Source organism: Coturnix japonica, chromosome 3, assembly GCF_001577835.2.
Source record: "Coturnix japonica isolate 7356 chromosome 3, Coturnix japonica 2.1, whole genome shotgun sequence".
In the NCBI taxonomy this organism is placed as follows: Eukaryota; Metazoa; Chordata; class Aves; order Galliformes; family Phasianidae; genus Coturnix; species Coturnix japonica.
This window is the reverse complement of record NC_029518.1, coordinates 35,453,718-35,476,014: the sequence shown is the minus strand read 5'-3', so window position 1 is coordinate 35,476,014 and position 22,297 is coordinate 35,453,718. Positions and strand designations below refer to the sequence as shown.

Genomic DNA, 22,297 nt, shown 5'->3' with positions numbered 1-22,297 from the left:
TAGATATTTTCAATATGATGGGGAGGGAAATATCTGGTGAGCTATACAGACAGGTGAAACCTGTCCTTGAGCCCTGGAATGGATCAGCTTGCCTGTGTCACTCACCTCTGGAGAAAGGCTGTGTGTAGGGATATGTGTCTACATCAGCTACAAAACTATCACAGAATCATTAAAGCTGGAAAAGACCTCTAAGAACATCGAGTCCAATTGTCCACCTACCACCAATATTTCCCACTAAACCATGTCCTTAAGTAACACATCTCCACATTTCTTGAACAGTTTCAGGGACAGTGACTCCACTACCTCCCTGACAGCCTGTGCAGATGCCTCAGCGCTCTTTGGACAGGTTTTTCCTAACATCCAACAATTTGAGGCCATTCCCTTATCAGTAGTTATATACATACATACATACATACATACATGCTAGGATGCTGTCATCTCCAGGTAGACACTGGTCTCCCAAGAGCAAACATGCCTTTTTTTTCTGCTTGGCACATGCACTCTCCCCAACTAAGATTCTAGCTCTCAAGTGGTTTGAGGAGTATGCAAAAAGCTTTGTGCACAGAAACCTCCACTCCAGCAATGGAGAGCTGTAGGAAGAGGCATCAGCTCATCTCAGCCACAAAAGTGTATTTGCATCAGAGCAGGAGCGCTGAGGACTGGGCTTTGTTTGACACCCCCACACACATACACAAGGGCAGAAAAAAGGATGATGTCAAGGGGAAAACAACCCCAAGAGGTCTCTAGCTCCAGCCTAATGTTTTTCTCACTCAATTAACTAATTTGTTCTTTCTAAAGCCTGACATTCAGTCTTTTGCTTTTGCTATGTTACTTGTTAAATCAAGATAAGCATACTTTTTCTAGAGTGCTGGAGAAGACAGTTAGTTAAATAATGGCTCCCAGATAGGCAGTAGAGCTGAAGGGAGCTCCAGGGTGAGATTAGAATAATCCTCGTGTATCCTCTTAGCTTACTATCCTATTAAAAATGAGACTGGGACCAAGAGATTTTTTAGTCTCAGAGATTAACATATGCTACAAAGGAGCTCTAAAATATTATGCACATATGAATATTTTTCTGCACTACTAAAGAGGGTAATACAAGTTTCTGGAAAGGTATATATTAAAAAAAAAAAAACAAAAAAAAACCAACAACCAAACAAAACTAACAACCAAGGCCCTGTGGATGCAAGAGGTTCTTTCTGAACCTGAAAAGCAGCCAAACCAGCAGCCACAATAAAGCATTTCTCTTACATTTCTAATGAAGTCTCAAGTATGACGCCTGGGAAAAGAGCATCTGGGGTTGGGTGAGTAAAGAAATGTCTGTCTTCTTAGCATGCACGGCATTCAGCCCCTCTCTCCTTGTTGAGCAGCATCTTAGGGAAGGGGGTGTTGGGGCACTGTCAAAGACACAGGTAAAAATCAATACATCACTGGGCTATTTGTTCTTATAATAGCTTGCAAAGTTGAACAAATAGTTTATAATAATAAGCTGCAATACAGGAATACTAAGTGGAAAGAAGAGAGATAATAGGAAAATAATCAGAGTGGCAGCTAGAAGAGACATGATAGATCTCACTGTAGAAATGGAAAATTAAAAAGCCTTTCCACAATGACAACCTAATTTACGAGGGGGGGAAAAAAGTCACAGTTATTATATTTCCAACAAAGAAAATGCAAAATGCCAGCCCTCTTATCTGTCTCACCAAGTAGACACAAACTTGTGTATATTGATTTGCCCCCAAAATCCAGAGCTTTGTGCCCACACTCAGACTTCCCAGTACAAGCAGCCCTAGTACTCACGGGCAGCAAACCTGGAGCCAGGCACCTGTCAGCACACACCTATCACAGCTTCTTACTTATTAACTTCCCGTCACTGCAGGAGTTTTCAGCAACAGGAATTCTTACAGCAGCAGCTAAATGGTTGCCCACTACTTCCTAAGAAATGCAGCACTGCCACTTGCACACACTGCCTGGAGGACTTTATGTGTGCTGCCAGTTCTGCTGGCATTCCCCCAGTGTAAAAGTAGATACGGTTTCAGGGAAAGAGGTGCAAGATTGATTGGAAGTTAGGAAAACTCCCTTACTACAAGAGGCCAACAGAGCTCAGTATGAATAACTTAGCCCGCTGGTGAAGACACCCTTGTCCCAAGGGTCCAAGTAATATCAAGGTTATAGACACAGTGTTCACACCCAGTCCGCCAACCAGCCACCGATTCAGAGGATCAGGTTTCCTGTGGCAGAACCAGGTTTCTCTGTGGCAGAAAAGCAACCATACATGAAAACAAACCTAAATAACAAGAAGTGGGGAGGGAAAAGAAAGGTGGTAACTCTTTACAGACTGGAGAGAAGGCAAAAATACCCTTCTTATTCCTCCCACCTCTCTCTTGAAGCTTGTTCTCGCACTAAATCCATCCAGCACCACCATCATTCGTAGCCTTTGTATAAAGTCTAGAGACCTGGACCCAAAGCTCTGCTCAAACAGGGCTGGGGAAATTCAGTGCTTGGCTCTTGGATACCCTGCTTTTGCAATAGAGTTCTCTCAGGCCTGAGAAGGGCATCTGGTGTTTCATTCACAAAATCAGCCTCCTTAGATCACATCATTCTCTAGGGAGTAATTCAGAGACCACCTCAACTGTAGTTTGAGCCACAGTCCTCTGCAAAGGCAAACAAACCAAAGAAACCCAACCAGCTCAGTATCCATCAGACACTGACTATCTTGGCTCAGAGTACTGGCATTTGATCAATCTATTGCAGCTTATTTTCATTAAATGAGAAGGAAAAGGTGAAAAGAGCACACAGCCTCTCACAGTCATACGTTATTTGTCATTGCTAATTTTCTATAATGAGCTGTAGTAAGCAAAGCCAGTCTCTCTCCATTAATCCTGATGGGAAAGATCTCTTCTTTGTCTCCTCATCAAGTACCCCATATTCTTTGACTGGATATACACAATGGCTGTACCAAACCCCCAGCTCTCCTTGAAATGTCTCCCACTGCTATGAGTGGCAGTAGCAACACTCAGCAGCTCCTTGCCTGTGACATGGGAACAGTGACGCATCATCAACTTAACTCTATTCTCTCACGATTTATTTATTTTTTTCCCCTCTAATTTTCTGAAATACTGATTGGGTCTGCTTAAAAGTCAGCGCTTAATAATTCTATTACAATAAAGAATCTGTAGTAGGGGAAAAAGGGAAAAGAAAAAAGCTGCAATGTTGTCTCCTGAACGATAAATAAATCACCAGGCCTGGTTAATGTTTCCCCTTCTGCAGCCTTAGTTTGTGGTCTTCAGTAAATTCTTCCCAGAAGATATATTGAGGCCAAGGGGATGATCTTTCAGTACTTTCTTTACTCGCTTTCCCAGTAAATTGGTAACAGAGCCTGCTTATCTTTAGCAAAAGGCGTTGGTTGGTAAGCTTCAGGTTTTGCTTCTGGAACTATTAATGGTTATTGGGTCATTTATCATAGAAGGTATTTTTAACTCTAGGAGTTAATAGAGGAAAATCCCATGGGATGGAGTGTTAGAAGGTGAGGGGGCCCACAAGAGCTGGTTGGCATTTGAACACCACTTCTTCCAAGCACAACATTGGTGAATCCCTAAGAATAAGAAATCAGGAAGAGGTAGCCTGTTCGGATAAGCAAGGAACTCATGGATAAACTGAAAGGAAAGAAGAAGGTCCATGAAATGTGGAAAAAAGGCCTGTCCACCTCAGAAGAATATAGCAGTGTCATCAGAGCCCTGAGGTTGGCAGCTATGGTAGCTTCATGCAAAGGTTGAGGCCAGCCAGGCATGGAGCACAGCCATTTGTCTTTGGCCTGCATGGGCTTGCCGCAGTGGTTCACTGAAAGGAAGGAAATGTGCATGATCCACAGCACAGATCTGAACAATGAACTCAAGATCTCACTGGGGCTCATCAAATACAGCTTGAGACACCAGAGTAACATGCCTACACACCTTCTTTTCCTGTGTTTTCAAGAGCAATGCCAACTCCTTTGCCTTGATGTACAGCAAGGACATATTCAAGAGTCAAGAATAGGTTGTCCTGCACCCCTCCAGAGCTCAGATGTGCTTTCTATACCTGGCTTTACCACGCTCAGCTGGGATTAATAGACCAGTCCCACATGGTTACTGCACAGATTGGTTATTAGATGTGAAGGGCTTTAGAGAAACAGGAGAGCACCAAAAGAGAGCCTCTCACACCCAAAAGACAACCCTAAGCTACCAGACAGATAAAGAGCAGAGGCCCCTGTCTGTCAAGATTTGTAAGCACACCAGTGATTTTGAGAGTGTGAAGTCTAAAATTCCCTAGTGAATTTTACCTTACTATACAAACATAGGAGCATAGAGTTGGAAGGGACATTTACAGGACATCCCAATGAATGAGAGTCAAAAGGAAGACTTCTCCTATGCCTCCATACACAATTTCTCATCCTACCTCACTCTCTCCCAGATCAAGTCTTGAACATAACACTCCATCCCAAGCCTGGCAGGCAGACCTAACAGCTTTCAAACACAAACAACTAAAGAAAATGGGGAAAAAAGAAAAAAATAAAAAGCCCAGAAAGCAAAATTCACAGCTCTGTTGAAAGTCCCAGATCTGGTCAGTATTCCCTGCCACTTTTAATCACAAGTAAAAGTAATCCTTTAAGAGGTTTTGCTGGAGGGAACATTTCAGTGTTCAGCATCATACAGAGTTCTCCAGGGAAAGCCAAACAGTGACACCAGAAGAAAAAACTGAGGCAAGAGGCACCCCACTGATATGGCTCCCAAATTCTGCTCTTAAGATGCTAGAGAAACCCAAGATTAGACAGACATCCATATGGTACGCTTGCAAAAGCAGCCAGTATGCACATTTCACTTCTGAATTGCATTTATACAGGCAGCACTGACCTAAACATAAGATTTAAGCACAAGGAAAGATTTTCAGCCCCTTTGAGAGAAACAGCTGAGCTGCTTAAGGAAAGCTTGACTTAAGATGACAAGGAGATAAGGAGCTCTGACTTCTGCAGGCACAGATGCCCATCACATCTGAACTACAGTAGGGCTCCTCTCAAATCTCTCTCCTTTGAAACCAATATAAGATAGTTCACTCTTAGTTCATCTATATCTTGCCCATAAAACCCCAAAATGATGACATTTGCCACTGAAACTTCACACCAGAGGGTAGGCTCTGCAGAAGTGAAGTACAAGCCTGACTCCTTGCAGGGGATGACAGGAACATCTTGCAACAAAAAGAAAACAGCTTTCTATGCTTTGGCCAGACACTTCTATGTTTCCACAAATTACTCATGAGCTTGATGCTTTTCATCCAGCGGGGCAGGAGACATGGGGCAGGTCCACTCAAAGGACACAACTTAGTACCGCTTATTTCAGGGGTCCCTCTCTGTAAAGGTTCATAAAGCTTTAGAGCCCTTTATGCATATAAAAGTGGCAGCAACATTGCTGTAATTGTATTTGTTAAGGAAAATAATACCCTGGATTTCTGCTTCAACTCTTATCCAAAAAACACTGCAAATATTTCTCTCCTAGATGACAGTCCAATCTTCATGATGAGCACACAGGGCCCAGCACCCTATTGAGTCAGATTACACTTTGACACATAAGATGTGTTTTGTACGAGAGCTTCAGCACGTCTCTATCTCCATCAGATAATGATTAACCAGTTTTAAAGTAGCTCTGTTGGAGTCACAGCACCTATGAGGCTGTCCTGACTCAGTAGCCATATCATGGGTGCTGATGCCAAGAAGTCTGCAGACCAAGAAAACAGGTTCTATTGAGCTCCACTGAAGCAGGGACAGGACATGCATCCCCAGGAGTGTTGGCAAAGCAGCATTTCATACACCATGATGAACCACAGTGATTGGTTTACTCCGCAAATGGTAGTGTTTTAAATATCAAATGCTCCATGTGAACACAATATTTCTCCTCACCTTCCCCTCGATTTCCCCTCTCAGAGCCACATTTCCCTCCTGTTTCCAGCTTGCTGACTTCTTAATGAAGTTGCTGTACATCTCTTTAACAATCTGGTCAGCAGTGGACAGATGACATCAAGAACAGATACTGTCTTCCACCCAGTTTACTCACAATCTGCAACTAAAACTGAGGGAACATTTTGTTTTGGGACCTCTGACATTCAATAGGATAGCTTATTATTTTCTTTTTTAACATCTTAGAGTAAACCAAGACCAACAGACTGGTATCCATTGTAATACTCATCCATCCATCTACTCTGAATTAGGAAGTGTTTCTGTTAGATGGGTCCAGCAATGTTTCTGAGTGTCCAATGCGTGAGCCGGTGCAGGTACATCTGCCCTCATCCCATAGCCTTAATTTGAGGTGTTGCATGCCATCACCTCTTGAATCAATAGCCATTTACTACAAATAGTACTTGGGCCAGTTCTATGATCTTGGACATCCTGTCTTTTGACCTCATGAAAGAACTTGGAACTTGGGAAAGGTATCCACATTTCTAGAGGAACATCTAAAGCTAACAGAAAGCAACCACTTTATTAGCTACTATGAAGGTTCCTCTATCCTATAGCAGATGGCAGCATCACAGATTGGAGCATTTTTTAGGTTAGCTTGCTTTATGTGCCAGGAAGCAGATTCACATCAGGTCAGCAGTTCCCAAGAACAGGGGATTTCAGAAATTCATCTGCTGCTGTTCTGAGTTTTCCCAAATGGCATTTGTGAGACCTTCTGCCCCTCCATGAATGTTTCCCTGTTATTTCCCAGCCCTCAATAGCTGGAAGTTGCATTTTATGTTTTATCTCCTTGGATTCCTACAAATGCTTCAGAAAGACTCTGCAGAGCAGGCTTCCACATGGCACAATTCATCTGCCCTGCCTGGCTTTGTACATCTTTGAAGAAACCACATTGGGTAGACTCAGAGTCCAACAAGTTACAGTCGCAGAACCTGCAGGAATGAGGCTTCCCCATCTTGACCTCCATCTACGTTAGTAGCACAACCTCTGCAACACATACACAGCCTGGCCAAATATGGAGCCAATGTCACCAACTGGTGTAATTTCACTGCTGATTCTCAGGTAAATGAAGTGTTCAGTTCTCCAGGTGTTAATGCTTTTATCACAAGCCCTTCTGACACCCCTACAGAGCACAAGAGATGCTTGATGGAAGAGGTCGGTTACTTGATCCATGCCCTGCTTCTTGGATACCAGTAAATTATCTTTCAGTCTTATTAAATAATGTGCGAGGTATTCCTGTGTGGTCACAACCGCCTTTAAGTACAGGTTGCCAGCAACTATTTGAGTACCCACATCCCTCAATAATCTCTGAAATCTTTAAAGGCTTGGATGAGCATATGAAGTCATGTTCCCTCTGTCACAGCAGAGGCATTAGGAAACTATGTCAGACAAAACATTATAGAAAGCTGCTGTCAAGGATATCTGGGCAATTGCTAAAGCAAAAGGGAGAGCTGAGGATCAAGCAGTGAAAGAGCACAGCATGAACTGAGCCACCCCTGTGGGGACTGGGATCCTGAAACCCCAGCCCTAAGCCAGAGAAATGCTCAAGACAGAAATATTCAACAGGTAAAGCTGGGGTAAGTTTATTCCTGAGAAATGAGCAACGAGAACTGCGATCTGCAGTTTTAAGATCACTTAAGTTTACATCCCTTACATTTACATAACCAACAGCACAATAAGGAAGTAAAACCACACAAGTAATTTCCTAAATCATATTTAAATAAATGCCAGATTATTCTGTTCCTCAAAGCAAGTTTATGGGGTGGTTGAGTTTTCCTACCTCCTAAACTTACAGTTGAGAGTAATTCACTAGCCACAACATCAGCCAGGATCTGAACTTAAAGTCCCTGCCAGGGTTAAGTAAAAAAGGCCCAAGACATGTACTAGCTCATCACAAAGCAGTGTCCAATAATTCTGCATTTCTCTAGCCCAGCATGGCCAGGTCCCATGGGTTACAAATTCGTGGATAAGCATAATCCATACAAATGCAATTACAGATCTTTATGGCTCTTAGCAAGCTCTGCATATTTGTCATGTGCTGAACTACAAGCACTTTTCAAATCCCCTTTTATGACCCTCCTCCCCCACAAAGAACATCACCCAGTTCACCTTTGTCCAGACTGAATTTTGATGCTTGTGATACGATGGGAGTGAAAACTATATGTTACCCAGCACAAAGATTATTTTATCTCTTCCCCCACACCCTCTTTAATCTGCACAGCCACAGGAAAATGGTCAGGACAGATGTCAGCCTAAGAGGTCCACAACAGCAGCCAGATTTTAACCACAGGCCTGTCCCACACCTAATATACACCACGATACTCTCAGGCTAATCACCACAAAAGAACATACCTAGGAAGACCAGGACATTGGGAGTGCTGCTGGCCATAGCTGGCATGCTGTACAGGATGGAAAGACTATGCCCTGGTCCTTCCACCTCAAATACCTTATTCAAGGGCTGGCTGTGAACATTGTGGCCATGAGAGCATGGGCACAGAACTACCAGCACTACTCTCCTCCTGCTGCTGAGGTCTTATAAAGGAAAGAAGTTGCCTTTCTCAGGTCTCCTTGGAGAGTATAATGACCTGTGGTGGTCATTATATGTGGAGTATAATGACATTTGAGTGGTCTGTTCCCAGTCCTGATGGTCTTGTAGTATACCTACTTTTGGTCCTACATGCATGTAGCCTAAGTAGGTAAAAGTCCTATGAAGCTTCCTGGTGCCCCAGATATCTCAGAACCTTCCTTGTGGACCTGTTACTTACCCCTAGAACAAGCATGTGGGATTCTTCTGTCCCTGCATGGTTTCCCCCCACTAAATTTGCTCTCCATTTGAGCTCAGGTCTAAAATTCAGGCGTTCCTAGTATTGGAAGGGAAGGTAAGTATGCTCTGTCACACGACTGCAGGAGGCAGAGTACCATTTACATCAGCAGCACTCCCCAGAATTCCCATCCAGTTACTCTGGGAAGGCAATGAAAAAAGGTGATCTCTAAAGACAACCCAGCATCTTTGCTGCCCATCTGCCTTACAGGGAACCTATAGAGGCCACACAAGTAATAAGAAACCCAGCACCAGTTCACCCCAAGGGCTGCTTCAGGAAGGGGCAATTAAAGAGCTTCAGACTGGGGAATCTTTCAGCCTGTCACCCATATCACTCTCCAAGACACGTATGTACGTGTTTAAGTGCTGGCAAAGGATGCCCTTGCTGACAGTCCCAGGTGCTGGTGCTCACAGAACAGCCAGGTGCTCCTCTCACACCGCCAGCACTCCTCATTCCCACTCTGCAAGGACCCCTTCAGGGGGCATGGGCAGAGCTGATTTTTCCTGACCTATTATGCTAATGGCCCCTGTGATGGAGGCAGACAAGAACTATGCCAGTTAATAGCAGTTATAATGAGGGAGAGAAGCAATCCTTTTTCCAGTTGAGGTCGATAACAAGGCTCCCATGGGCACCTATGGGAAGTGGATGAGGACAGTTACAGGAAATTAAGATGTACGCAGAGGAGTGTCGAAGGAGCCCTGGTGAGATTCTCATAGCCTGATGAGAAATGATTCACTTATTTTCCCAGATGAATTTTAGGAGAACGGAATTGCGCATATGGAAGAAACACCATACATTCACTGTAGGTATGCCACAAACATTATTTTGCTCAGCCCTTAAGTTCCTCTCTGTACTTGAACAGATGTAATTGCAGATGGTGTTCACAACTCCAGTCAGTAAACACCTCATTTGCAATTAACTTCACTTGAAATAAAGATAACGCTGGTTTATCTGCTCTCTGTATTCCCTTCCACCTTACCCAATGGTTTGCTAGTGCAGCCTCAGATGGGGACAGCAAAACGACCCTGGCAGATGAACCAAAGCCATAGCACTGTTGCACAGGCAGGAGCAGCCCTAAAACGTGGTTGTCAAGGCATGCTGAATAGGAACAAAATGTTCTCATCACAACCAGCATTCCCCACAGGCAGAGAAGTCTGTGTTGCATACTGCCCTGTCTGGGAAGGTGCTTGACTCCCTCCCATCTCTCCCTGCCACCACAGCCTGGAGACAGGGCCTCATTTCTTGCTGGTTGAGTCACACCTCCAGCAAGCCCCAGCCACAGTTAAAGTGAGGCCCGCTCCAGTACAGCTTCCCATTGCTTGCAGCCCTGTCAGCTGTGAGGCAGTTCCCCAGCCTGGGCACCCTGTCTCCCAGCCCACATGCTTGGGGATGACCCATGCTCCTTTTGCATGCAGATGGCCAGCTGCAGTGCCAATTAGCACAAGTCCCCATTTTGCTTCCCGATGTGAACGTGTGCATTTGGGACAGAAACCAAATGGCCTGGCTTATTTCACTGAGCAGCCAGGTCCAAAACAGCTGATGCTGCATTACCAGCGAGGACCACATCAGAGCGGCTCATTAGTTACCAGTTCTCTGAGCTATTTACAGAAAACCAAACAGAATACTTTGGGTCTCGGAGGAGCTGGTCCTTTTCCAGCTCAAGACTCATCCAACATCTGAAACACATTTGCTTTGCTGTTTTGAAAAGCAAGTAATGAATGCCAGTTTTCCAGGTAGCCAGGTTGGGACAGCTATACTGCTTCATTTAATTCAGAACAGCACAGGTTTCTTCCCTGCTGGTGAGCTTCGTACTTCTATCAACAGCAGAAATAAGCAAGTAACACATACAGACCCAGGAGCATCAAGGAGTGCATCGAACCTGTGCTGTTACAATCTCTGAAGTCTTGCATGAACAACAACAGAAAACCACAAGCCAAAACTCACTTGGACAGTAGCATTTGAGTAAAATAAATTAATATCATTATCCTCTCTCCAACCTGGCAGCTCCTTACTCTCCACAGCCCAGGCTGCCAAATGTTACAGGGTGTAACGCTGTGACCAGAGGGCTGAAGACCAAGAAAAGGCTCTGTCCATCTTTTATTCATGTAGTGGAACAGCAGAGCCAAAATACAAAAGCTTCCTTTCCCATCTCCTTCTCAGAACATCAGTAAAAGCCCAAGTTTAGCTTTTGACGGCTATATCTCACTGACATGTGAGGTCCTGCCTCTAAATGGACAGTAACATTTTTCCAATGTCACCACCTTCTATTTAGCTTCAAAGAACCAGAGAAGCTGTGCTAGTTTCTCAAGGAAAGGAGCACTTGGCCTTCCCACCAGTTTCTGTGGGAGCTGCAGATGCTACAGCCATGAAGATTACGATTCTTCAGCTAGGACTGGGGCTCAGGAGGGGAACAGTTAAGAGAGGAACAAGATGACTGCAGGGCACAGAAAGGCAATCTCATGAAGCACCATCCCACAGAAGGACTGACAAACAGAACAAAGTCAAATAGAGTGCAAACTCTCATTTTTAACCATCCAGTAACACACTGATAACACTTTCATTTTTAAGAGCTTTTCCCATAGAAGATGCTCAGTGAATTAGTGAAGGCAAAATCCTGAGAGTGCCTGCAACCTTTTAATCTGATTTCAAGTTCCTCCACATTGAAGTTCTTTTCCTGGTGCCATGTGCAAGTGCAACAATACCTGGAAATTCGATTACAGGCTTTTGTTCCGTCTCAAAAGTCATCTCTGATATTCCTTTATTGTAGTTACAGTGAAAAGAGATCTTGCAGAGCTTTTAGAAATGCTGACATCAAAGCCCATCTAAGATTAGCAAAGTGCTCATTTGCTATATGGTTTCAAGGACTACAGGAAGCTTCTCCCTTATTTAGCAGCTATACTCCTCTCTCAAACATTGAGAGTAATTCAGATAGTGAAAGGCAGAAAGGGTGCAGGGGATGCCTAATTCTTTGCCACACAGAGAAGTGGGTACATTTCAAATGAGGGCTCCTATCCATCCCAACTGTACACAGCAATTCAGCTGGCAAGGGAAAATGTTCATTAGCAGCATGCAGGTCAGAGGCAATGTGGCCCTCTCCCCCTCCCTTCACTGGCTCAGTCACAGCAAGAGCATCTGCAACAAATTAATTCCCTGGTGCACTGCAGCCCCTTGGCCTCACGCAGGCGTTGCACGTTCAGCATCTGCTGCCTTTCCTCACAAGTCCATGGGATGCTTTCAGCCAGTTGTCACAGCTTCTACAACTGCTGACTTTCAAAGGGTTTTTACAACTGGATACAAGATGGATCTTCAAACCCAAAATCCAAAGACAACAAATATGTTACTTTTCACACATTGTCCAACTGAAAAATGGAAACAGGCTTTTCTTGCAAGAAAAGCTAGGTACAAAACTTCAGAGGAACCACATGCCTTTAAAAACCACAGCACTACAACCAATCTAAGCTCCTCAGGAAGTCTCCTTGTTGACTATTGCTTTACTGAACACACTCTCTACCATTTCAGAAACAAGTAGGATATGAACAATTTCAATGCACTGCACATTTTGACAGCCATAGAGCATCAGCTATGAGTAATAAAAGAGCAACAGTCATGAAACTAAAAACACTGTTGTGTAATTTTATTACTATTAAAAGAGTAGCTTAAAGCATGAGTAGAGTAGCTTAAAGCATGAGCTGCAAAGACACGTCAGTCATTGAAGATCCTTTGCAGAGTTCTTATGAACTTGATGTGAACAGTGACAAGGAGAGGGAGTAGGATTTACAAACACAGAATTGCCAGATACAGCATGAGTTACAGAATGTCAACCAGAGCTGGTTCTTATTATCCCTTCAATTTCTAATTTTCAAAGCTTTCTGACACAGACAGTCCCTTCCTTCTATGTCAACACCTTCTTTTGGGTTCTTTCTGTCACCAGCTCAGGGGAACTTCCACGGACAGACAGCAAACACAGCCCAGCTAGGCTCACCCTAGCACCACTTGCCAGAGGGACAATACCTCCCATTCCAGCAGAGGTGTCATTGTTGTGTCCATTACTGTGACATCTCACTGGGAGATGACTGGAAAGGACAGAGGAAGCAAAACAAGTAGAACCCATAAGACTTATCTGCCAAGAGATTGCAGCAGCCCTTTGGAGACCAGGAATGTGAGCCTACACACATGGGCAGGAAGATTTGCCTCTAGAATTTCTATTTACACCAAGACATTAGTTACAGCAGCAAGCCTCCATACCTCGCCTGCTGTTCCTGCCTGTTGTGGTCCCATACCCCTGCATGCCACCCCCAGGATAGGCTCTGTCAGAAACCCTGCCCTATGCTTCTGGAAACAGGTTCAGTTGTTCACCACTTGGAGCTGCTGCTCTGCAGTATCAAAAATAGCTCTACGTTGTAGTAGTAGGATCCCAGTAGAGCTTATGTTTTTTCCATTTTACTTAACCTGGAATGAAGAAGCCTAGACAGGAAAACCTAAACTTTAAGCAAAGAGTTTGGGATCTTTATCATGCATTTTCCTCAAAAACAAAGCAAAACAACAACAAAAAAACCACACCACACTGAGAATCACGTTGTTCCTTTAGCTCCTCTGCTTTCATAGCTAAAAAACCCCCTCTGCTACCCAAATGTTTCCTCCATGCACTTTTGTTTCCTGCACATTTCTCTAGTAGCCCTGCAGAACTCGAGACTTCGTTCTCTCCCAGCATGTCACAATACAGAAGGGGTTTAAAACTTTGCTATTTTAGAAGAAGAGTGGCTTCATCCTCCCTTGCAAGAAGCAGAAGGCAGAGGTCTGTCCCCATGCACATATTCATGCTCTTTCGACTGTATATAGGCACATGGGTGAACACTTAAGAATAATCATAGAATAACCTGGGTTGAAAAGGACCACAATGATCATCCAGTTTCAACCACCTGCAGGGTTGGCAACAACCAGACCAGGCTGCCCAGAGCCACATCCAGCCTGACCTTGAATGCCTCCAGGGATGGGGCAGCCACGACCTCCCTGGGCAACCAGGGATATCTTCCTGGAGATCTTCCCCTAGTCTGTATAAATACCTGGGGTTACCCCAACCCAGGTGCAGCACCCTGCAGTTGGCCTTATTGAACCTCATTAGGTTAACACAGGCCCATTTCTCCAGCCTCTCCAGGTCCCTCCGGATGGCTTCCCTTCCTTCCAATGTATCAACAGCACCACTCAGCTTAGTATCATCTGCAAACTTGCTGAGGGTGCACTTGATGCCATTGTCTATGTTATTGACGAAGGTGTTGAAGATCACCAGTCCCAGCACTGACCCCTGAGGGACACCGCTCATGACCGGCCTCCACTCTGACACAGAATCATTGATCACAACACTTTGGCTGCATCCGGCCTGCCAATTCCCAATCCATCGTACAGTTCATCCTTCAAATCCACACCTCTCCAATTTAGAGAGAAGGATGTAGTGAGGGATAACGTCAAAGGCTTTGCAGAAGTTCAGGTAGATGACATCAGTCACCCTTCCCCCATCCACGAAGCCATTACTCCATCATAGAAGGCCACCAGACTGGTCAGGCAAGATCTGCCTTTGGTGAAGCCACGTTGGCTGTCTCAAATCACCTCTGTTCCATGATCTTCCCAGGCACAGAAGTGAGGCTTGTTGGCCTGTAGTTCCCTGGGTCTTCCTTTCTCCCTTTCTGAAAAATGGGAGAAACATTTTCCTTTTTCCAGTCTCTGGGGACTTCAACATACAGCCAGGATTTTTCAAATATAATGGAGAAAGCCTCAGCAACCACATCAGCCATCTCTTTCAGAGCCCCCTCCATCTTGACCTTAAACGTCTGTCAAAACAGAGCATCCACCACCTCTCTGGGCAATGTCTCAGTGCCTCACCACCCTCTTGTAAAAAAAAAATAAATTCTTCCTTATATCAAGTCATCTAATTCTCCACTTTTTTAGTTTGAAACCATTCCCCTTGTCCCGTCACAACAGACTTTGCTAAAGAGTCTACCCCCTTCCTTCTCATAACCTCCTTTAGATACTGAAGGACTATTCTCAGGTCTCCCTGGTGCCTTCTCTTCTCCAGGCTGAACAGCCCCAGCTCTATCAGCCTGACCTCACAGGGGAGGTGTTTCATACCTTGGATCATTCTTGCAGCTCTGTTTACAAGATGTGCGTGTAACTACTTACATAGAATGAGAGAGTCCTCAGCAACAACTCAGTATTTTGAATATCCCTGGTAATACAGATATAAATTGGCCTAGTTTCAATGGCTTTCATCCATCATCTAAAGCTTCAGCTTAGATCAGCAAAGGCTCTGACTTCTCTTTTTAATGACACTTATTTTGTTCTGTATTCATCCTTGCTGTGCACTAAGATCTACTATCTGGGGAAAAAAACAACAGGGCTAAGTTCCAAGGGAGAAAGAAAAAAAAAAAATGTAGCAACAAAAACACATTTCCTTGGAGTAAAGCTGTGAACAACAGGGCTTTTTATTAACTAAGCACTGATGTGCAGGATTTACTGGCTGGCTGGTACCATGCCAGTGTCTGCTTGAACCAATCTGTATGCAGGAATACCTACAAAACCTGTTCCCTGTCTAGATGGAACAATCCAACGTGAGCTCAGAGCGCACCTTGTCCTACAGTAGGCTGTCCCTACAGCAGCACAAGAGCATCGAGTGGTAAAAGAATAAGTTGAAAAACTAGAGAGAAGGTTGGGATAGAAGCAATGACATGCTCCAAATGCTAAGTCATCCCTGCTCCTCCCTGTTACTCACTACTTTTCCAGAGTTTTCTGCTTTGCTGGTACTTGCTATTGTTCTTCCCCCAGGAAGAAGAGCCAACTTGCTCTCATCTTTGTGAGAGCTGATTGCTTTCTCTTCTTCTCTGAAAAGAGCACCTATTTACAAGTTCCTGTAAATTGCTTTGATAAACTTTGATGAGGGAATTACTGTTGACAGAATAAGAACCTTTAGCCAAAACAAAGTTCAACTCAGACCAAAGCTGAGCCAGCTTTCAAGCCTGGTTAACAGTAAGCATGAACAACAAAGCACCCCCCTTCCTGCGGCACCTACTGCCTCCCCTGGGAGCTGGAAATGGAGGGGGGAAATAGATGAGAGACCACCTTTGAGGAGCTCTAGACTTGAGCAGGAGCCAAAAAATATTGGAAACAGATCTTTCTTAAGAGGATTTTTTTTTTTTCCCCTAGACTTTTTCAAACAAAATGGAGACAATTCTTACCTGAAATTGTACCTGAACTGGTGGAATAGCAGTGTTAAAGCTGGGTGGGAAATACTTTTCCTATCCTATAAACAGAAACCTTCCTTTGCTTTCCCTCACTCAGTTCTTCCTCTTGAGGAAATTGTGCCTTTGTTATTCTTCTTACTTAAGGGAAGCAAAACAAAACAACAGAAGAAAAATAACAGCAATGAAAAAACCATCTGTGCTTCCCACCATAGTGAACAGACAAAAAGCTGTGCACCTCTCAGGAACACAGGAGAACCAGATTCAAATCTGTGATCTTCCCAAAACAGGCAGTCTTTCTATATATACTCTGCAATCACAGGGGTCTCCAGGTTATTTGTCCTCTCTCCCTCTTCCTCCACATTTTAATTCTATGTTTGATTCAAGAAAGTGACTGCTACAATAGTACTGCTATTTCCACAAAAATCCAGGATAAGGTGAGTTTTCTGTCTTTCTTATGCTCAGGGACCTAACCTAATCTTCTGTCCTTCAGTGTTCTTCCCTAGATCTGAACCTTCACAGGTAGATGTTACCCATTTTCCCTATAATATTCTACTTCCACAAGCATAGGATCCTCACCACCATTAAATGAAGAGCTGCTGATAAATAGCATCATTTTATGTCTGTCTAATCAGTGTCCCTTGGAAAAGCTTGAGGTCTTTTCCATGTCACTTTCTGAGAAAGTCTGCATTAATTTTACACAAAAATCTTGAAGTTCTGGGACCAAAGCTTTGTCATCACTGACTAACTACTTTCAAAACAAGGAGGAGAAGCTTGAATATATTCCTTCTCTTCCATGTACCTAGAGTAGACATTCTGCTCTAGAAAGCCTCAAGTCAATCTGAGTAACTCACAAATTGTGTCCCCCATGATGATTTTCTCTAAGAGAAGTTCTGGTCATCATGAAATACTTCACAGGATATCAGCCTGCCCAGAGCCCTGACACATGCTATGGAGCTAGGACATAGGCAGTCACAAGAGTACCTCTAGCTATCTCTTAAGAGTACTCAAATTTCCTCTGGGAGAGGCCATAGAAACCACAAAAACAAACTTAAAAGCCTCCTGTGCTGCTAAGAAGATTGTTACTGGTTACTTGAAAGCCATGTCCTGTGCAAGAAGAGAGATCATCAGGCTTATGTAAAATAAATTTCCTTTCATGAGGAAATAACATATCATTGGCAGGTAAGAAAGTGCCCCAGTCTGTTACTCCTACCATTTTTCAGTCCAAATGTATTCATCCTGCTTATGAAACTTGAGAGGGAGTTACATACACCACACAAATCCAGAGCTTCTCCCAGAAACATCTGGCTCCATAAGATGAAATAAGTGTGCTCAACAGGCTGAATGAAACCAGTCTGGCAGCTTTACACAGGGAAACAGTTGTGTTGATAGGCAGAAACTTTTGAAACAGCAGACAAAAGGGTGTACAGCTACCATAACCAGTGTTTTGGAAAGATTTCTGAAACTGCTGACCTCAATGAGTGCTGGAAATCATTTGTCATATTACTTTGTAGTTCTGCACAGGAAACCTGGTTTGGTAAAATTTTACTTCCCTATACACTTTTCCCCTCATCCTTTACTTACACAAAGAGAGCGCCAGGTATATCTTGGAACAAAGACTTGACCAGGTGGCCCCAGATAGTATTAGAATAATTGTCATCCTTTGCCTTAATCCTCAGCAGCATTCTTCAAGGAATAAGGTCAATAGTGCATACCTCAAATCATATAAGGCTACAGTACAGACAGGTTAACATCTGTGGGCAGCAGAAGAAATGCCTTATTACTGGTAGCCCCATCCCAAGAGGAAATTAAAGTTCTTCATTCAAGAAAGAAAATAAAATCTATTCTCAATGCCTTTAGCCAGCCTCTGAAGCATAAAGGCCTTTTACACAAGTTGTCATGCAGGTAATTAGAAGAGGCAATAGGTTTGACCTACAGATCAGAAACAATAGATTCATTTGTTCTGATCTAGATTGAGTTAGATTAGTGCCAACATATCACAGCAAGAACTCAGACTACAGACTATCTCACCATCCACAAAACTGAAACAAAATTACATGTGCACGCATGGAAACGTTCTTTCACAGAACTTAAGTAGATCCAACTAAGACTGTGTCAGCAATGAGACCATATATTAGTTCTGTATGTTCATAAATGAATGTATAAATCAGATAATCTCCAATACCTAATATCTCTACTCAGACAAAAAAAACCTTAACAACAAAAAGCCAAACAACAGGGCATGATTTTTGTAGCACATATCTAGCTACACGCTGTTTTCTTAACCCCCCGCCCAGTTCTAAAGAAAATGTAAAGTACTTAAAGACAGTTCTAGGCAAAGCTAGAATTATTCTCAATAAACATTGTAAAATTCTAATTTGCATACACTCAACAGAGAGAAAACATTTTCACACCGGCAATTTGAGTGTTGTTTTTCCTGTCAGCAAGGAAAAGGTTGAAAAAAACAAAAACCAAAACAAAACAGATTGGGTTTTTATTATCTGTTCACAAGGCAGCTTACTAGAGCTTGGTAAAACGTGAGCATCCAAGATAGTATAACTGAGCCTTAGCTTAAAAATCATAGAATGGCTTAGGTTGGAGAGGACCTTAAAGACCATCTAGTTCCAACCTCCATGTCATAGGCAGGGCTACCACTCCTCAGATCAGGATGCCCATTCAACCGGGCCTTGATCACCTTTAGGCATGGGGCACCCACAGCTTCTCTGGACAGCCTGTGTCAGCACATAACCACCCTCTGAATAAAGAATTTCTTCCTAACATCTAACCTAAGTGTTCCCTTTTTTAGTTAGAATCATTTCTCCTTGTCCTGTCACTATGAGACTGTAAAAAGTTGCTCCCCTTCCTGCCCCCTTCAAGTACTGGAAGGCCACAGTGAAGTCTTCCCAGATCGTTCTCTTCTCCAAGCTAAACAACCCCAAATCCCTCAGCCTTTCTTTATAGGAGAGGTGCTTCAGCCCTTTGAACATTTTCAGGTGTCTCCTCTGGACCCCAGGTTTGGATGCAGTACTCCAGATGGGGCCTCACAGGGGCAGAGTGGAGGGACAATCATCTCTTTCTCCCTGCTGGCTACGCCACATTTGATGCAGCTCAGGATACTGTTTGCCTTCTGGGCTGCAAGAGCACACTGCTGGCTCACATTCAGCTTTTTGTCCATCAGGAATCCCAAGTCCTTCTCTGAAGGGCTGCTCTCAAGTTCTTTTCCCAGTCTGTACTCATGTGTGGGGTTGCCTTGAACCAAGCATCCCGCACTTGGCCCTGTCAAACCAGATTAGATTCTCACGTGCAGCCACTTTCCTCTTGCCAGTTTGTGGTGCGTGGGAACACTTTGCATCAATTTCAAGCTGAAGAAAAAAAAGAAATACTAAATCCACTGATTTAAATGAATTAAAAGAAGTCTTTGGCTCACAAATTTATACTGAAACACACCCCTGCAGTCAGCCTTCCTTTCACCACACACATGGCTGTGGCATTTTAAAACCAGGAAGTTAAGTTTGTCCAGACATAAGTCCCTTGAGACACAGGCTTCCTTGCTAAACACTCAGTTGCTGCCCATCATCATTGCTGTAAGTGGATAGATCCAGCACCCCTTCCTGCTCATCTCAGCCTACCATGCCTGTAGCACATCTCCTCTGCCAGCTCTCTGCAGCGTGCTAACTATTAACAGTATTCTCTTGCATTGCTTTGATTTCTAAGACTTCTCTATCCTTTTTCCATAGTCCCTTACCCTCACTAGACTAATCCTTTTGTGCAAGGCTCGAAGAGCACGGTCTCATTAAAGGCTGCAGCAGATGGCTAAGATGCGCTATGGGAATGACAGCAGGATGCACATGAGATCTACATGAAGGAGTGCTGAATAGAGGCAATACTGAACTACGGCATCATTCATCATTGTAGAAGGCAAGATATAACGTTATTCCTAGAGATTAATTGTGTGAAGTCCCACGAGGTTCTTTCAACCATCGACATGCAGTTTATGAGACTGAGCAATTCCAATCCCTGCCGAACATCTTGGTGGTTTGGTACAGGGAGTGGGGGGGAGGCACTTTATTGCCCATAGAGCTTTTTCTGCAGGGAAATGAGCAGCCTTGCAGAGTACTAAGACTTGAGGAAGCAAGAACTCTCAGGCGTGGGAAAAAAAATGACAGGAAGAAAAACCATACACACAAAGCCACGAGGCAATAATCAGGAGCAGAGCAAGAATGAAGCGTTAACCCTCAAGCACTGCTAATTCCCCTGGACCACCTATTACCTTGTTCACAGAAAGGCTGAACAAAAGCAGCTTTCCTCTGAACTCCAATCAACTCCTTTACCAGATACTCCTAAATCTAACTTTATCCCCTGATTGCTGCAATTCTGCTACATTAAAGTGATTCTCTGAAGTAACTCTGATTCATTCACAATACTGCTATTTAGCAACCAGAGCATGAGAGCGATGCAGTTATGTTTTGATTTCAATTCAATTATCAGCAGAGTAAAATCTATAGCAGAGAGCTGAGGTGTGCCCAGTGCAGCTGCGATCATGTGCTGACAACTCCTTTCCTCCTCTTCCCCAAATTAAAGCCTTTCTAGAAATATCCCTCTGCCACACGGCCCTGAGGATATTGGGTCACCAAGTAGATGCACACATGGTTTATATGGGTGCTGATCTGGGAGCAAGGGGGCATTTTCTTTGTCAGAAAAATGTATTGAGAATCCTCCTTGCCTCCAGGGACAAAGCTAGTTTCTGGAAGCAGAGATAGTTGGAGAGACCATAGAAGCAAGGTTAAAGGAAAGGGAAATACCACATCCCAGGGGAACACGGGCTCTTCATATGAAACAGAAGTAAGAGCTGAGATTAAAATAGTTCAAAAGGAACACTTCTCTTTTCAGAGGAGAAAGGAGAAGTCACCTCAGGCCAGACCAAGAACAGCTCTTGCCACAGACCTATTTCAGCACAACTGGGACCAATCCCTCCAAGCAGAGGGGTTGAGAGCCCAGCCTTCAGCACTGCAAAGAAAAGCCCAACTAGGAAAGATGACTCTCAGGTTTAACTCTACCGCCAGCTTCAAACATCAGTGCAACAGAGTTTCAACATCTGAAGATATAATTATCCCTTCAGAAAGGAGTATTTTTTAATGGACCCTGTCAATCAGACAGCTAAAGAGAGGCTAGTGCATAATGAAAAGGGACACCAAGACTTTCTACAGTCAGTTCTCACCATCTTCTGGTGACTGTAGCTAAGCTACAAGAAGAGGGCTTTAAAGGTAGAAATCAATACTCACCAGTAATATTTAGCAGAGATCTGCAAGGCTCAGTCCACAAAACTGCTTCTGTCCTTCTCAGCATCTGCAACAGGTACAACTCCTCACCACCATCAGCCATCTGAAGACAACAAGAAGCCACGCTGCTGTTCAGCAGAACCAACATCCCTCTATGCAACATGTCCAAAGGGCCCTTACGGAGGCATGGTGTCATTAGCCACAGCTGGTGAGCAGCCACTCACTACAGATAGAGGATCCAGTGCTCGTTGGTCCTGAAAGTAATTACAACTTCAGCTATCACATGCTGGGAAATTCAATTACATCTTTCAGGTGGTCTGAATGAGCAGAAGTGGGCCTAACCCACTTCCCCACATAGGGAATTAAAGCAAAAGAAACTCTTCTAGAAAATAACAGGTCAGAACACCAGTTTCTTATTTCAGTTCTCTACCAAAAGTCTTGGTGCTCATCTTGTGGTTTTTTTTTCAGTACTTCTGAGAAATTTCTGAGTAGTATCTAGCTCTGCATGTCCTAGAGAATACTGATTGCTTTTTACCTGGAGTTGAAAGAACCTGCTTATGGGGGAATGTCTGTGCTTTACCTGGAGGAATGAGCTACTTTTAAGTAGAGTTTGCTAACGTGACTAACCCACATCTCTAATGTCTGCAGCAGAGTTCTGCTGGGAAGCATCTGTATTTCCTTAAAGCCTGACTGGAAGCTGTGTCAGCTCTAATAGCTGCCCCAGAGCTGCTTCTACAGCACTGTGAGCTCTGGAGAGCAATCCCCTCCCTCTGCCTTTGTGCCTGGGGAAGGGCTTTTTACTGTAATACTAAAGACTACAGCTTTGACTAGGTTGATAGCTTAATTCAAAACGTTGTTACCCTCAATTCAAAAGTAACAATGCTGAAATAAAAACATCCTTCCTTGTCACCTTTTAGAGATATAAACAAAGCCAAAGCTGTTCATTTATTTTCTGTGGTCCCTGGGAGCTCCGAGGAGCCTTAT

The 22,297-nt window shown here is 43.8% G+C and overlaps 1 long non-coding RNA gene across 1 annotated transcript in view; it reads right to left on the bottom strand.

The window, feature by feature from the left end:
• The window catches only part of LOC116653168, a 33,647-nt gene extending 11,928 nt beyond the window's left edge, over positions 1-21,719 (bottom strand). The window contains exon 1 of the long non-coding RNA XR_004306594.1: positions 21,317-21,719. This is a non-coding gene — a long non-coding RNA (uncharacterized LOC116653168). The remainder of the gene's footprint in view (positions 1-21,316) is intronic.
• Positions 21,720-22,297: the final 578 nt, after the last annotated feature.